The sequence below is a fragment of the Eucyclogobius newberryi genome, unplaced genomic scaffold, assembly GCF_026437365.1.
Source record: "Eucyclogobius newberryi isolate DKJ021-1_F unplaced genomic scaffold, fEucNew1.0.hap1 SCAF_87, whole genome shotgun sequence".
Classification (NCBI taxonomy): domain Eukaryota; kingdom Metazoa; phylum Chordata; class Actinopteri; order Gobiiformes; family Gobiidae; genus Eucyclogobius; species Eucyclogobius newberryi.
Window position 1 is genome coordinate 185,444 of NW_027316529.1, and position 16,694 is coordinate 202,137.

At 40.9% G+C, this 16,694-nt stretch overlaps 12 non-coding genes across 12 annotated transcripts; all 12 read left to right on the plus strand.

Moving 5' to 3' along the window:
* The first annotated feature begins 186 nt into the window (after positions 1–186).
* trnak-uuu (transfer RNA lysine (anticodon UUU)) lies at positions 187–259 on the plus strand. Its single transcript has one exon. It is a non-coding gene; the product is annotated as a tRNA-Lys (tRNA).
* A 1,800-nt stretch (positions 260–2,059) lies between these two features.
* trnak-uuu (transfer RNA lysine (anticodon UUU)) lies at positions 2,060–2,132 on the plus strand. The gene has a single exon. It is a non-coding gene; the product is annotated as a tRNA-Lys (tRNA).
* Positions 2,133–3,932: 1,800 nt separating this feature from the next.
* trnak-uuu (transfer RNA lysine (anticodon UUU)) lies at positions 3,933–4,005 on the plus strand. The gene has a single exon. It is a non-coding gene; the product is annotated as a tRNA-Lys (tRNA).
* Positions 4,006–4,224: 219 nt separating this feature from the next.
* On the plus strand, positions 4,225–4,296 carry trnaq-uug (transfer RNA glutamine (anticodon UUG)). The gene has a single exon. It is a non-coding gene; the product is annotated as a tRNA-Gln (tRNA).
* A 1,509-nt stretch (positions 4,297–5,805) lies between these two features.
* Positions 5,806–5,878, plus strand: trnak-uuu (transfer RNA lysine (anticodon UUU)). Its single transcript has one exon. It is a non-coding gene; the product is annotated as a tRNA-Lys (tRNA).
* A 1,800-nt stretch (positions 5,879–7,678) lies between these two features.
* trnak-uuu (transfer RNA lysine (anticodon UUU)) lies at positions 7,679–7,751 on the plus strand. Its single transcript has one exon. It is a non-coding gene; the product is annotated as a tRNA-Lys (tRNA).
* A 1,800-nt stretch (positions 7,752–9,551) lies between these two features.
* trnak-uuu (transfer RNA lysine (anticodon UUU)) lies at positions 9,552–9,624 on the plus strand. Its single transcript has one exon. It is a non-coding gene; the product is annotated as a tRNA-Lys (tRNA).
* Positions 9,625–9,843: 219 nt separating this feature from the next.
* trnaq-uug (transfer RNA glutamine (anticodon UUG)) lies at positions 9,844–9,915 on the plus strand. The gene has a single exon. It is a non-coding gene; the product is annotated as a tRNA-Gln (tRNA).
* Positions 9,916–11,424: 1,509 nt separating this feature from the next.
* Positions 11,425–11,497, plus strand: trnak-uuu (transfer RNA lysine (anticodon UUU)). The gene has a single exon. It is a non-coding gene; the product is annotated as a tRNA-Lys (tRNA).
* A 1,801-nt stretch (positions 11,498–13,298) lies between these two features.
* trnak-uuu (transfer RNA lysine (anticodon UUU)) lies at positions 13,299–13,371 on the plus strand. Its single transcript has one exon. It is a non-coding gene; the product is annotated as a tRNA-Lys (tRNA).
* Positions 13,372–13,590: 219 nt separating this feature from the next.
* On the plus strand, positions 13,591–13,662 carry trnaq-uug (transfer RNA glutamine (anticodon UUG)). Its single transcript has one exon. It is a non-coding gene; the product is annotated as a tRNA-Gln (tRNA).
* A 1,502-nt stretch (positions 13,663–15,164) lies between these two features.
* On the plus strand, positions 15,165–15,237 carry trnak-uuu (transfer RNA lysine (anticodon UUU)). The gene has a single exon. It is a non-coding gene; the product is annotated as a tRNA-Lys (tRNA).
* The last annotated feature ends 1,457 nt before the right edge of the window (positions 15,238–16,694 follow it).

A 16,694-nucleotide genomic window follows, 5' to 3' on the forward strand; every position in this document is an offset into this window, starting at 1 on the left:
ATTTTTGCAACTGTCTTTGGTACCCATTGAAGGATTACATTGTCATTGACATTGTAAAGATGCAAGGCCTCATGGGAGTCAGACTCTGGATCCAGTTTATTTGCTGCTAAAAGAACACTGTTCCCAAAAAAGGTTATGCACAGCTATGAAATGATCCAGGCTCCATTTGGCTCTGTCTCACTCAGAGCCTGGATAGCTCAGTCGGTAGAGCATCAGACTTTTAATCTGAGGGTCCAGGGTTCAAGTCCCTGTTCAGGTGGTTGTATTACTATGTAATTATTGTAAGACATTAAACACAATACTAGACCATACAATTTTAATGACTCATGCCGGCATGTAGACAGAATTTGGACTTGCCTAATGCGAAAAGAACTTCCTGTGGTTCCCCTACATCAAAAACACTGCATGTGATATATCATATCAGATTGATCACCAACCCTCATCAAATTCAACCCTACATGGCGGTATTGCATTGTATGGTTCCATGGTCTAATGGTTAGCACTCCGGGCTTTGAATCCAGTGATTCGAGTTCAAATCTCGGTGGAACCTAGAACTGTCTTGAGTTGACTGTAAACTGCAAACCAATGTGTGCCATGGTCCCACCCTCTTTTTTCAACGAGTGTCAATTTACATGCAAGCCATCAACAACAGTGTTTATGGAGCCAAGAGCCATACAATATCATGGACATTGATCAAAGTAAAAGTTCAGTTTAGTTTATTACTGAAAAAGAAACAATTCTTGTATTTCGATTTTAAAGCCAGCATCACTGCCCAAGAGTCAGTGTCTAGAGACAGAGTGATATTACTGAGAAAACAAGCTGATATATTCTATTGTGCAATGCTAAATAGTGAAGCCAGAACAACACCCCAACTATGAAGCACTTTCTATAAAATGCAGACAGATCATGGCTGTGGTTGAGCTCTACTTTTGACTTACATTTGGCACAGGAGTCCTGATATTGGCCGTACAGTTCCTATTCGTGAACAAGTTGCTGACAAGAAAACCCCAAAGAGGAGCACTTATGAGCATGAAGAAGCACAAGTGGTTCCATTTGAAGTAATCTTGGAGCAAGGACTTTTTCTTTTGCATTACCAATGGAGGCTTTTGTCATATGGAACTGCCCCCCAACAAAAAGCACTTACTGAATTTCATTGACAAGTCAATGCTCATGTTAGGGAAATAAGAATGACTCTCTGAAACTGGTGTTTAAACAAACTTTTCCAGAACGTAATTTCAAAGTGCATGCAGACAAAGACATCAACACTACCCCAACAAGTAGCACTTACTGCATTCAAAAGTCAAGTCAGTGCTTGTGCCAGGGTAATGTGAATGACCAGGTAGAGTGAAAACTTCATGGTATTTTTCAAAACTTGAGATACTTGCAGTTATTGAGGCCAAAGTCACAACCAAGACAACCCCAAAGAGAAGCACTTATGATTGCAGAAGCCAACAGTGGCTCAAGTTGAGGTCGTCTTAATGTGTTTGCTTCACAATGTCTTAAATGGTGGTCACAACAAGTAGAACTTACTGAAAAAAACAAGTCAATGCTCCTGTTGAACTCCACTGAATCCAGATATTCCTATCAAAGTGGCTGCTGTACTCCAGATCTTCTTCCGATGTCTTCTTGGCCGTCTCTGGTGAGTTGTGCTGGCTAAGGTATGTGACCAGTATAAGTACCGTATGCCATAGCCCCACCTTCTTTTCAGGGTTTCAACGACTGTGGTAATGGCCATTCTGCAAATGGGCCTTCAATGTGTAGTCAATTTACATACAAGCCGTCAACAAAGTTATCGATGCAGACCAACAAGAGACATAAAATACATAGCCAGTGATCAGCCAAACAAGTTGAATCATTGTGAAACTTCAAAATCATTTTTGCAACTGTCTTTGGTACCCATTGAAGGATTACATTGTCATTGACATTGTAAAGATGCAAGGCCTCATGGGAGTCAGACTCTGGATCCAGTTTATTTGCTGCTAAAAGAACACTGTTCCCAAAAAAGGTTATGCACAGCTATGAAATGATCCAGGCTCCATTTGGCTCTGTCTCACTCAGAGCCTGGATAGCTCAGTCGGTAGAGCATCAGACTTTTAATCTGAGGGTCCAGGGTTCAAGTCCCTGTTCAGGTGGTTGTATTACTATGTAATTATTGTAAGACATTAAACACAATACTAGACCATACAATTTTAATGACTCATGCCGGCATGTAGACAGAATTTGGACTTGCCTAATGCGAAAAGAACTTCCTGTGGTTCCCCTACATCAAAAACACTGCATGTGATATATCATATCAGATTGATCACCAACCCTCATCAAATTCAACCCTACATGGCGGTATTGCATTGTATGGTTCCATGGTGTAATGGTTAGCACTCCGGGCTTTGAATCCAGTGATTCGAGTTCAAATCTCGGTGGAACCTAGAACTGTCTTGAGTTGACTGTAAACTGCAAACCAATGTGTGCCATGGTCCCACCCTCTTTTTTCAACGAGTGTCAATTTACATGCAAGCCATCAACAACAGTGTTTATGGAGCCAAGAGCCATACAATATCATGGACATTGATCAAAGTAAAAGTTCAGTTTAGTTTATTACTGAAAAAGAAACAATTCTTGTATTTCGATTTTAAAGCCAGCATCACTGCCCAAGAGTCAGTGTCTAGAGACAGAGTGATATTACTGAGAAAACAAGCTGATATATTCTATTGTGCAATGCTAAATAGTGAAGCCAGAACAACACCCCAACTATGAAGCACTTTCTATAAAATGCAGACAGATCATGGCTGTGGTTGAGCTCTACTTTTGACTTACATTTGGCACAGGAGTCCTGATATTGGCCGTACAGTTCCTATTCGTGAACAAGTTGCTGACAAGAAAACCCCAAAGAGGAGCACTTATGAGCATGAAGAAGCACAAGTGGTTCCATTTGAAGTAATCTTGGAGCAAGGACTTTTTCTTTTGCATTACCAATGGAGGCTTTTGTCATATGGAACTGCCCCCCAACAAAAAGCACTTACTGAATTTCATTGACAAGTCAATGCTCATGTTAGGGAAATAAGAATGACTCTCTGAAACTGGTGTTTAAACAAACTTTTCCAGAACGTAATTTCAAAGTGCATGCAGACAAAGACATCAACACTACCCCAACAAGTAGCACTTACTGCATTCAAAAGTCAAGTCAGTGCTTGTGCCAGGGTAATGTGAATGACCAGGTAGAGTGAAAACTTCATGGTATTTTTCAAAACTTGAGATACTTGCAGTTATTGAGGCCAAAGTCACAACCAAGACAACCCCAAAGAGAAGCACTTATGATTGCAGAAGCCAACAGTGGCTCAAGTTGAGGTCGTCTTAATGTGTTTGCTTCACAATGTCTTAAATGGTGGTCACAACAAGTAGAACTTACTGAAAAAAACAAGTCAATGCTCCTGTTGAACTCCACTGAATCCAGATATTCCTATCAAAGTGGCTGCTGTACTCCAGATCTTCTTCCGATGTCTTCTTGGCCGTCTCTGGTGAGTTGTGCTGGCTAAGGTATGTGACCAGTATAAGTACCGTATGCCATAGCCCCACCTTCTTTTCAGGGTTTCAACGACTGTGGTAATGGCCATTCTGCAAATGGGCCTTCAATGTGTAGTCAATTTACATACAAGCCGTCAACAAAGTTATCGATGCAGACCAACAAGAGACATAAAATACATAGCCAGTGATCAGCCAAACAAGTTGAATCATTGTGAAACTTCAAAATCATTTTTGCAACTGTCTTTGGTACCCATTGAAGGATTACATTGTCATTGACATTGTAAAGATGCAAGGCCTCATGGGAGTCAGACTCTGGATCCAGTTTATTTGCTGCTAAAAGAACACTGTTCCCAAAAAAGGTTATGCACAGCTATGAAATGATCCAGGCTCCATTTGGCTCTGTCTCACTCAGAGCCTGGATAGCTCAGTCGGTAGAGCATCAGACTTTTAATCTGAGGGTCCAGGGTTCAAGTCCCTGTTCAGGTGGTTGTATTACTATGTAATTATTGTAAGACATTAAACACAATACTAGACCATACAATTTTAATGACTCATGCCGGCATGTAGACAGAATTTGGACTTGCCTAATGCGAAAAGAACTTCCTGTGGTTCCCCTACATCAAAAACACTGCATGTGATATATCATATCAGATTGATCACCAACCCTCATCAAATTCAACCCTACATGGCGGTATTGCATTGTATGGTTCCATGGTGTAATGGTTAGCACTCTGGGCTTTGAATCCAGTGATTCGAGTTCAAATCTCGGTGGAACCTAGAACTGTCTTGAGTTGACTGTAAACTGCAAACCAATGTGTGCCATGGTCCCACCCTCTTTTTTCAACGAGTGTCAATTTACATGCAAGCCATCAACAACAGTGTTTATGGAGCCAAGAGCCATACAATATCATGGACATTGATCAAAGTAAAAGTTCAGTTTAGTTTATTACTGAAAAAGAAACAATTCTTGTATTTCGATTTTAAAGCCAGCATCACTGCCCAAGAGTCAGTGTCTAGAGACAGAGTGATATTACTGAGAAAACAAGCTGATATATTCTATTGTGCAATGCTAAATAGTGAAGCCAGAACAACACCCCAACTATGAAGCACTTTCTATAAAATGCAGACAGATCATGGCTGTGGTTGAGCTCTACTTTTGACTTACATTTGGCACAGGAGTCCTGATATTGGCCGTACAGTTCCTATTCGTGAACAAGTTGCTGACAAGAAAACCCCAAAGAGGAGCACTTATGAGCATGAAGAAGCACAAGTGGTTCCATTTGAAGTAATCTTGGAGCAAGGACTTTTTCTTTTGCATTACCAATGGAGGCTTTTGTCATATGGAACTGCCCCCCAACAAAAAGCACTTACTGAATTTCATTGACAAGTCAATGCTCATGTTAGGGAAATAAGAATGACTCTCTGAAACTGGTGTTTAAACAAACTTTTCCAGAACGTAATTTCAAAGTGCATGCAGACAAAGACATCAACACTACCCCAACAAGTAGCACTTACTGCATTCAAAAGTCAAGTCAGTGCTTGTGCCAGGGTAATGTGAATGACCAGGTAGAGTGAAAACTTCATGGTATTTTTCAAAACTTGAGATACTTGCAGTTATTGAGGCCAAAGTCACAACCAAGACAACCCCAAAGAGAAGCACTTATGATTGCAGAAGCCAACAGTGGCTCAAGTTGAGGTCGTCTTAATGTGTTTGCTTCACAATGTCTTAAATGGTGGTCACAACAAGTAGAACTTACTGAAAAAAACAAGTCAATGCTCCTGTTGAACTCCACTGAATCCAGATATTCCTATCAAAGTGGCTGCTGTACTCCAGATCTTCTTCCGATGTCTTCTTGGCCGTCTCTGGTGAGTTGTGCTGGCTAAGGTATGTGACCAGTATAAGTACCGTATGCCATAGCCCCACCTTCTTTTCAGGGTTTCAACGACTGTGGTAATGGCCATTCTGCAAATGGGCCTTCAATGTGTAGTCAATTTACATACAAGCCGTCAACAAAGTTATCGATGCAGACCAACAAGAGACATAAAATACATAGCCAGTGATCAGCCAAACAAGTTGAATCATTGTGAAACTTCAAAATCATTTTTGCAACTGTCTTTGGTACCCATTGAAGGATTACATTGTCATTGACATTGTAAAGATGCAAGGCCTCATGGGAGTCAGACTCTGGATCCAGTTTATTTGCTGCTAAAAGAACACTGTTCCCAAAAAAGGTTATGCACAGCTATGAAATGATCCAGGCTCCATTTGGCTCTGTCTCACTCAGAGCCTGGATAGCTCAGTCGGTAGAGCATCAGACTTTTAATCTGAGGGTCCAGGGTTCAAGTCCCTGTTCAGGCGGTTGTATTACTATGTAATTATTGTAAGACATTAAACACAATACTAGACCATACAATTTTAATGACTCATGCCGGCATGTAGACAGAATTTGGACTTGCCTAATGCGAAAAGAACTTCCTGTGGTTCCCCTACATCAAAAACACTGCATGTGATATATCATATCAGATTGATCACCAACCCTCATCAAATTCAACCCTACATGGCGGTATTGCATTGTATGGTTCCATGGTGTAATAGTTAGCACTCCGGGCTTTGAATCCAGTGATTCGAGTTCAAATCTCGGCGGAACCTAGAACTGTCTTGAGTTGACTGTAAACTGCAAACCAATGTGTGCCATGGTCCCACCCTCTTTTTTCAACGAGTGTCAATTTACATGCAAGCCATCAACAACAGTGTTTATGGAGCCAAGAGCCATACAATATCATGGACATTGATCAAAGTAAAAGTTCAGTTTAGTTTATTACTGAAAAAGAAACAATTCTTGTATTTCGATTTTAAAGCCAGCATCACTGCCCAAGAGTCAGTGTCTAGAGACAGAGTGATATTACTGAGAAAACAAGCTGATATATTCTATTGTGCAATGCTAAATAGTGAAGCCAGAACAACACCCCAACTATGAAGCACTTTCTATAAAATGCAGACAGATCATGGCTGTGGTTGAGCTCTACTTTTGACTTACATTTGGCACAGGAGTCCTGATATTGGCCGTACAGTTCCTATTCGTGAACAAGTTGCTGACAAGAAAACCCCAAAGAGGAGCACTTATGAGCATGAAGAAGCACAAGTGGTTCCATTTGAAGTAATCTTGGAGCAAGGACTTTTTCTTTTGCATTACCAATGGAGGCTTTTGTCATATGGAACTGCCCCCCAACAAAAAGCACTTACTGAATCTCATTGACAAGTCAATGCTCATGTTAGGGAAATAAGAATGACTCTCTGAAACTGGTGTTTAAACAAACTTTTCCAGAACGTAATTTCAAAGTGCATGCAGACAAAGACATCAACACTACCCCAACAAGTAGCACTTACTGCATTCAAAAGTCAAGTCAGTGCTTGTGCCAGGGTAATGTGAATGACCAGGTAGAGTGAAAACTTCATGGTATTTTTCAAAACTTGAGATACTTGCAGTTATTGAGGCCAAAGTCACAACCAAGACAACCCCAAAGAGAAGCACTTATGATTGCAGAAGCCAACAGTGGCTCAAGTTGAGGTCGTCTTAATGTGTTTGCTTCACAATGTCTTAAATGGTGGTCACAACAAGTAGAACTTACTGAAAAAAACAAGTCAATGCTCCTGTTGAACTCCACTGAATCCAGATATTCCTATCAAAGTGGCTGCTGTACTCCAGATCTTCTTCCGATGTCTTCTTGGCCGTCTCTGGTGAGTTGTGCTGGCTAAGGTATGTGACCAGTATAAGTACCGTATGCCATAGCCCCACCTTCTTTTCAGGGTTTCAACGACTGTGGTAATGGCCATTCTGCAAATGGGCCTTCAATGTGTAGTCAATTTACATACAAGCCGTCAACAAAGTTATCGATGCAGACCAACAAGAGACATAAAATACATAGCCAGTGATCAGCCAAACAAGTTGAATCATTGTGAAACTTCAAAATCATTTTTGCAACTGTCTTTGGTACCCATTGAAGGATTACATTGTCATTGACATTGTAAAGATGCAAGGCCTCATGGGAGTCAGACTCTGGATCCAGTTTATTTGCTGCTAAAAGAACACTGTTCCCAAAAAAGGTTATGCACAGCTATGAAATGATCCAGGCTCCATTTGGCTCTGTCTCACTCAGAGCCTGGATAGCTCAGTCGGTAGAGCATCAGACTTTTAATCTGAGGGTCCAGGGTTCAAGTCCCTGTTCAGGTGGTTGTATTACTATGTAATTATTGTAAGACATTAAACACAATACTAGACCATACAATTTTAATGACTCATGCCGGCATGTAGACAGAATTTGGACTTGCCTAATGCGAAAAGAACTTCCTGTGGTTCCCCTACATCAAAAACACTGCATGTGATATATCATATCAGATTGATCACCAACCCTCATCAAATTCAACCCTACATGGCGGTATTGCATTGTATGGTTCCATGGTGTAATGGTTAGCACTCCGGGCTTTGAATCCAGTGATTCGAGTTCAAATCTCGGTGGAACCTAGAACTGTCTTGAGTTGACTGTAAACTGCAAACCAATGTGTGCCATGGTCCCACCCTCTTTTTTCAACGAGTGTCAATTTACATGCAAGCCATCAACAACAGTGTTTATGGAGCCAAGAGCCATACAATATCATGGACATTGATCAAAGTAAAAGTTCAGTTTAGTTTATTACTGAAAAAGAAACAATTCTTGTATTTCGATTTTAAAGCCAGCATCACTGCCCAAGAGTCAGTGTCTAGAGACAGAGTGATATTACTGAGAAAACAAGCTGATATATTCTATTGTGCAATGCTAAATAGTGAAGCCAGAACAACACCCCAACTATGAAGCACTTTCTATAAAATGCAGACAGATCATGGCTGTGGTTGAGCTCTACTTTTGACTTACATTTGGCACAGGAGTCCTGATATTGGCCGTACAGTTCCTATTCGTGAACAAGTTGCTGACAAGAAAACCCCAAAGAGGAGCACTTATGAGCATGAAGAAGCACAAGTGGTTCCATTTGAAGTAATCTTGGAGCAAGGACTTTTTCTTTTGCATTACCAATGGAGGCTTTTGTCATATGGAACTGCCCCCCAACAAAAAGCACTTACTGAATTTCATTGACAAGTCAATGCTCATGTTAGGGAAATAAGAATGACTCTCTGAAACTGGTGTTTAAACAAACTTTTCCAGAACGTAATTTCAAAGTGCATGCAGACAAAGACATCAACACTACCCCAACAAGTAGCACTTACTGCATTCAAAAGTCAAGTCAGTGCTTGTGCCAGGGTAATGTGAATGACCAGGTAGAGTGAAAACTTCATGGTATTTTTCAAAACTTGAGATACTTGCAGTTATTGAGGCCAAAGTCACAACCAAGACAACCCCAAAGAGAAGCACTTATGATTGCAGAAGCCAACAGTGGCTCAAGTTGAGGTCGTCTTAATGTGTTTGCTTCACAATGTCTTAAATGGTGGTCACAACAAGTAGAACTTACTGAAAAAAACAAGTCAATGCTCCTGTTGAACTCCACTGAATCCAGATATTCCTATCAAAGTGGCTGCTGTACTCCAGATCTTCTTCCGATGTCTTCTTGGCCGTCTCTGGTGAGTTGTGCTGGCTAAGGTATGTGACCAGTATAAGTACCGTATGCCATAGCCCCACCTTCTTTTCAGGGTTTCAACGACTGTGGTAATGGCCATTCTGCAAATGGGCCTTCAATGTGTAGTCAATTTACATACAAGCCGTCAACAAAGTTATCGATGCAGACCAACAAGAGACATAAAATACATAGCCAGTGATCAGCCAAACAAGTTGAATCATTGTGAAACTTCAAAATCATTTTTGCAACTGTCTTTGGTACCCATTGAAGGATTACATTGTCATTGACATTGTAAAGATGCAAGGCCTCATGGGAGTCAGACTCTGGATCCAGTTTATTTGCTGCTAAAAGAACACTGTTCCCAAAAAAGGTTATGCACAGCTATGAAATGATCCAGGCTCCATTTGGCTCTGTCTCACTCAGAGCCTGGATAGCTCAGTCGGTAGAGCATCAGACTTTTAATCTGAGGGTCCAGGGTTCAAGTCCCTGTTCAGGTGGTTGTATTACTATGTAATTATTGTAAGACATTAAACACAATACTAGACCATACAATTTTAATGACTCATGCCGGCATGTAGACAGAATTTGGACTTGCCTAATGCGAAAAGAACTTCCTGTGGTTCCCCTACATCAAAAACACTGCATGTGATATATCATATCAGATTGATCACCAACCCTCATCAAATTCAACCCTACATGGCGGTATTGCATTGTATGGTTCCATGGTGTAATGGTTAGCACTCTGGGCTTTGAATCCAGTGATTCGAGTTCAAATCTCGGTGGAACCTAGAACTGTCTTGAGTTGACTGTAAACTGCAAACCAATGTGTGCCATGGTCCCACCCTCTTTTTTCAACGAGTGTCAATTTACATGCAAGCCATCAACAACAGTGTTTATGGAGCCAAGAGCCATACAATATCATGGACATTGATCAAAGTAAAAGTTCAGTTTAGTTTATTACTGAAAAAGAAACAATTCTTGTATTTCGATTTTAAAGCCAGCATCACTGCCCAAGAGTCAGTGTCTAGAGACAGAGTGATATTACTGAGAAAACAAGCTGATATATTCTATTGTGCAATGCTAAATAGTGAAGCCAGAACAACACCCCAACTATGAAGCACTTTCTATAAAATGCAGACAGATCATGGCTGTGGTTGAGCTCTACTTTTGACTTACATTTGGCACAGGAGTCCTGATATTGGCCGTACAGTTCCTATTCGTGAACAAGTTGCTGACAAGAAAACCCCAAAGAGGAGCACTTATGAGCATGAAGAAGCACAAGTGGTTCCATTTGAAGTAATCTTGGAGCAAGGACTTTTTCTTTTGCATTACCAATGGAGGCTTTTGTCATATGGAACTGCCCCCCAACAAAAAGCACTTACTGAATTTCATTGACAAGTCAATGCTCATGTTAGGGAAATAAGAATGACTCTCTGAAACTGGTGTTTAAACAAACTTTTCCAGAACGTAATTTCAAAGTGCATGCAGACAAAGACATCAACACTACCCCAACAAGTAGCACTTACTGCATTCAAAAGTCAAGTCAGTGCTTGTGCCAGGGTAATGTGAATGACCAGGTAGAGTGAAAACTTCATGGTATTTTTCAAAACTTGAGATACTTGCAGTTATTGAGGCCAAAGTCACAACCAAGACAACCCCAAAGAGAAGCACTTATGATTGCAGAAGCCAACAGTGGCTCAAGTTGAGGTCGTCTTAATGTGTTTGCTTCACAATGTCTTAAATGGTGGTCACAACAAGTAGAACTTACTGAAAAAAACAAGTCAATGCTCCTGTTGAACTCCACTGAATCCAGATATTCCTATCAAAGTGGCTGCTGTACTCCAGATCTTCTTCCGATGTCTTCTTGGCCGTCTCTGGTGAGTTGTGCTGGCTAAGGTATGTGACCAGTATAAGTACCGTATGCCATAGCCCCACCTTCTTTTCAGGGTTTCAACGACTGTGGTAATGGCCATTCTGCAAATGGGCCTTCAATGTGTAGTCAATTTACATACAAGCCGTCAACAAAGTTATCGATGCAGACCAACAAGAGACATAAAATACATAGCCAGTGATCAGCCAAACAAGTTGAATCATTGTGAAACTTCAAAATCATTTTTGCAACTGTCTTTGGTACCCATTGAAGGATTACATTGTCATTGACATTGTAAAGATGCAAGGCCTCATGGGAGTCAGACTCTGGATCCAGTTTATTTGCTGCTAAAAGAACACTGTTCCCAAAAAAGGTTATGCACAGCTATGAAATGATCCAGGCTCCATTTGGCTCTGTCTCACTCAGAGCCTGGATAGCTCAGTCGGTAGAGCATCAGACTTTTAATCTGAGGGTCCAGGGTTCAAGTCCCTGTTCAGGCGGTTGTATTACTATGTAATTATTGTAAGACATTAAACACAATACTAGACCATACAATTTTAATGACTCATGCCGGCATGTAGACAGAATTTGGACTTGCCTAATGCGAAAAGAACTTCCTGTGGTTCCCCTACATCAAAAACACTGCATGTGATATATCATATCAGATTGATCACCAACCCTCATCAAATTCAACCCTACATGGCGGTATTGCATTGTATGGTTCCATGGTGTAATAGTTAGCACTCCGGGCTTTGAATCCAGTGATTCGAGTTCAAATCTCGGCGGAACCTAGAACTGTCTTGAGTTGACTGTAAACTGCAAACCAATGTGTGCCATGGTCCCACCCTCTTTTTTCAACGAGTGTCAATTTACATGCAAGCCATCAACAACAGTGTTTATGGAGCCAAGAGCCATACAATATCATGGACATTGATCAAAGTAAAAGTTCAGTTTAGTTTATTACTGAAAAAGAAACAATTCTTGTATTTCGATTTTAAAGCCAGCATCACTGCCCAAGAGTCAGTGTCTAGAGACAGAGTGATATTACTGAGAAAACAAGCTGATATATTCTATTGTGCAATGCTAAATAGTGAAGCCAGAACAACACCCCAACTATGAAGCACTTTCTATAAAATGCAGACAGATCATGGCTGTGGTTGAGCTCTACTTTTGACTTACATTTGGCACAGGAGTCCTGATATTGGCCGTACAGTTCCTATTCGTGAACAAGTTGCTGACAAGAAAACCCCAAAGAGGAGCACTTATGAGCATGAAGAAGCACAAGTGGTTCCATTTGAAGTAATCTTGGAGCAAGGACTTTTTCTTTTGCATTACCAATGGAGGCTTTTGTCATATGGAACTGCCCCCCAACAAAAAGCACTTACTGAATCTCATTGACAAGTCAATGCTCATGTTAGGGAAATAAGAATGACTCTCTGAAACTGGTGTTTAAACAAACTTTTCCAGAACGTAATTTCAAAGTGCATGCAGACAAAGACATCAACACTACCCCAACAAGTAGCACTTACTGCATTCAAAAGTCAAGTCAGTGCTTGTGCCAGGGTAATGTGAATGACCAGGTAGAGTGAAAACTTCATGGTATTTTTCAAAACTTGAGATACTTGCAGTTATTGAGGCCAAAGTCACAACCAAGACAACCCCAAAGAGAAGCACTTATGATTGCAGAAGCCAACAGTGGCTCAAGTTGAGGTCGTCTTAATGTGTTTGCTTCACAATGTCTTAAATGGTGGTCACAACAAGTAGAACTTACTGAAAAAAAACAAGTCAATGCTCCTGTTGAACTCCACTGAATCCAGATATTCCTATCAAAGTGGCTGCTGTACTCCAGATCTTCTTCCGATGTCTTCTTGGCCGTCTCTGGTGAGTTGTGCTGGCTAAGGTATGTGACCAGTATAAGTACCGTATGCCATAGCCCCACCTTCTTTTCAGGGTTTCAACGACTGTGGTAATGGCCATTCTGCAAATGGGCCTTCAATGTGTAGTCAATTTACATACAAGCCGTCAACAAAGTTATCGATGCAGACCAACAAGAGACATCAAATACATAGCCAGTGATCAGCCAAACAAGTTGAATCATTGTGAAACTTCAAAATCATTTTTGCAACTGTCTTTGGTACCCATTGAAGGATTACATTGTCATTGACATTGTAAAGATGCAAGGCCTCATGGGAGTCAGACTCTGGATCCAGTTTATTTGCTGCTAAAAGAACACTGTTCCCAAAAAAGGTTATGCACAGCTATGAAATGATCCAGGCTCCATTTGGCTCTGTCTCACTCAGAGCCTGGATAGCTCAGTCGGTAGAGCATCAGACTTTTAATCTGAGGGTCCAGGGTTCAAGTCCCTGTTCAGGCGGTTGTATTATTATGTAATTATTGTAAGATATTAAACACAATACAATACCATACAATTTTAATGACTCATGCCGGCATGTAGACAGAATTTGGACTTGCCTAATGCGAAAAGAACTTCCCGTGGTTCCCCTACATCAAAAACACTGCATGTGATATATCATATCAGATTGATCACCAACCCTCATCAAATTCAATCCTACATGGCGGTATTGCATTGTATGGTTCCATGGTGTAATGGTTAGCACTCTGGGCTTTGAATCCAGTGATCCGAGTTCAAATTTCGGTGGAACCTAGAACTGTCTTGAGTTGACTGCAAACCAATGTGTGCCATGGTCCCACCCTCTTTTTTCAACGAGTGTCAATTTACATGCAAGCCATCAACAACAGTGTTTATGGAGCCAAGAGCCATACAATATCATGGACATTGATCAAAGTAAAAGTTCAGTTTAGTTTATTACTGAAAAAGAAACAATTCTTGTATTTCGATTTTAAAGCCAGCATCACTGCCCAAGAGTCAGTGTCTAGAGACAGAGTGATATTACTGAGAAAACAAGCTGATATATTCTATTGTGCAATGCTAAATAGTGAAGCCAGAACAACACCCCAACTATGAAGCACTTTCTATAAAATGCAGACAGATCATGGCTGTGGTTGAGCTCTACTTTTGACTTACATTTGGCACAGGAGTCCTGATATTGGCCGTACAGTTCCTATTCGTGAACAAGTTGCTGACAAGAAAACCCCAAAGAGGAGCACTTATGAGCATGAAGAAGCACAAGTGGTTCCATTTGAAGTAATCTTGGAGCAAGGACTTTTTCTTTTGCATTACCAATGGAGGCTTTTGTCATATGGAACTGCCCCCCAACAAAAAGCACTTACTGAATTTCATTGACAAGTCAATGCTCATGTTAGGGAAATAAGAATGACTCTCTGAAACTGGTGTTTAAACAAACTTTTCCAGAACGTAATTTCAAAGTGCATGCAGACAAAGACATCAACACTACCCCAACAAGTAGCACTTACTGCATTCAAAAGTCAAGTCAGTGCTTGTGCCAGGGTAATGTGAATGACCAGGTAGAGTGAAAACTTCATGGTATTTTTCAAAACTTGAGATACTTGCAGTTATTGAGGCCAAAGTCACAACCAAGACAACCCCAAAGAGAAGCACTTATGATTGCAGAAGCCAACAGTGGCTCAAGTTGAGGTCGTCTTAATGTGTTTGCTTCACAATGTCTTAAATGGTGGTCACAACAAGTAGAACTTACTGAAAAAAACAAGTCAATGCTCCTGTTGAACTCCACTGAATCCAGATATTCCTATCAAAGTGGCTGCTGTACTCCAGATCTTCTTCCGATGTCTTCTTGGCCGTCTCTGGTGAGTTGTGCTGGCTAAGGTATGTGACCAGTATAAGTACCGTATGCCATAGCCCCACCTTCTTTTCAGGGTTTCAACGACTGTGGTAATGGCCATTCTGCAAATGGGCCTTCAATGTGTAGTCAATTTACATACAAGCCGTCAACAAAGTTATCGATGCAGACCAACAAGAGACATAAAATACATAGCCAGTGATCAGCCAAACAAGTTGAATCATTGTGAAACTTCAAAATCATTTTTGCAACTGTCTTTGGTACCCATTGAAGGATTACATTGTCATTGACATTGTAAAGATGCAAGGCCTCATGGGAGTCAGACTCTGGATCCAGTTTATTTGCTGCTAAAAGAACACTGTTCCCAAAAAAGGTTATGCACAGCTATGAAATGATCCAGGCTCCATTTGGCTCTGTCTCACTCAGAGCCTGGATAGCTCAGTCGGTAGAGCATCAGACTTTTAATCTGAGGGTCCAGGGTTCAAGTCCCTGTTCAGGCGGTTGTATTACTATGTAATTATTGTAAGACATTAAACACAATACTAGACCATACAATTTTAATGACTCATGCCGGCATGTAGACAGAATTTGGACTTGCCTAATGCGAAAAGAACTTCCTGTGGTTCCCCTACATCAAAAACACTGCATGTGATATATCATATCAGATTGATCACCAACCCTCATCAAATTCAACCCTACATGGCGGTATTGCATTGTATGGTTCCATGGTGTAATAGTTAGCACTCCGGGCTTTGAATCCAGTGATTCGAGTTCAAATCTCGGCGGAACCTAGAACTGTCTTGAGTTGACTGTAAACTGCAAACCAATGTGTGCCATGGTCCCACCCTCTTTTTTCAACGAGTGTCAATTTACATGCAAGCCATCAACAACAGTGTTTATGGAGCCAAGAGCCATACAATATCATGGACATTGATCAAAGTAAAAGTTCAGTTTAGTTTATTACTGAAAAAGAAACAATTCTTGTATTTCGATTTTAAAGCCAGCATCACTGCCCAAGAGTCAGTGTCTAGAGACAGAGTGATATTACTGAGAAAACAAGCTGATATATTCTATTGTGCAATGCTAAATAGTGAAGCCAGAACAACACCCCAACTATGAAGCACTTTCTATAAAATGCAGACAGATCATGGCTGTGGTTGAGCTCTACTTTTGACTTACATTTGGCACAGGAGTCCTGATATTGGCCGTACAGTTCCTATTCGTGAACAAGTTGCTGACAAGAAAACCCCAAAGAGGAGCACTTATGAGCATGAAGAAGCACAAGTGGTTCCATTTGAAGTAATCTTGGAGCAAGGACTTTTTCTTTTGCATTACCAATGGAGGCTTTTGTCATATGGAACTGCCCCCCAACAAAAAGCACTTACTGAATCTCATTGACAAGTCAATGCTCATGTTAGGGAAATAAGAATGACTCTCTGAAACTGGTGTTTAAACAAACTTTTCCAGAACGTAATTTCAAAGTGCATGCAGACAAAGACATCAACACTACCCCAACAAGTAGCACTTACTGCATTCAAAAGTCAAGTCAGTGCTTGTGCCAGGGTAATGTGAATGACCAGGTAGAGTGAAAACTTCATGGTATTTTTCAAAACTTGAGATACTTGCAGTTATTGAGGCCAAAGTCACAACCAAGACAACCCCAAAGAGAAGCACTTATGATTGCAGAAGCCAACAGTGGCTCAAGTTGAGGTCGTCTTAATGTGTTTGCTTCACAATGTCTTAAATGGTGGTCACAACAAGTAGAACTTACTGAAAAAAAACAAGTCAATGCTCCTGTTGAACTCCACTGAATCCAGATATTCCTATCAAAGTGGCTGCTGTACTCCAGATCTTCTTCCGATGTCTTCTTGGCCGTCTCTGGTGAGTTGTGCTGGCTAAGGTATGTGACCAGTATAAGTACCGTATGCCATAGCCCCACCTTCTTTTCAGGGTTTCA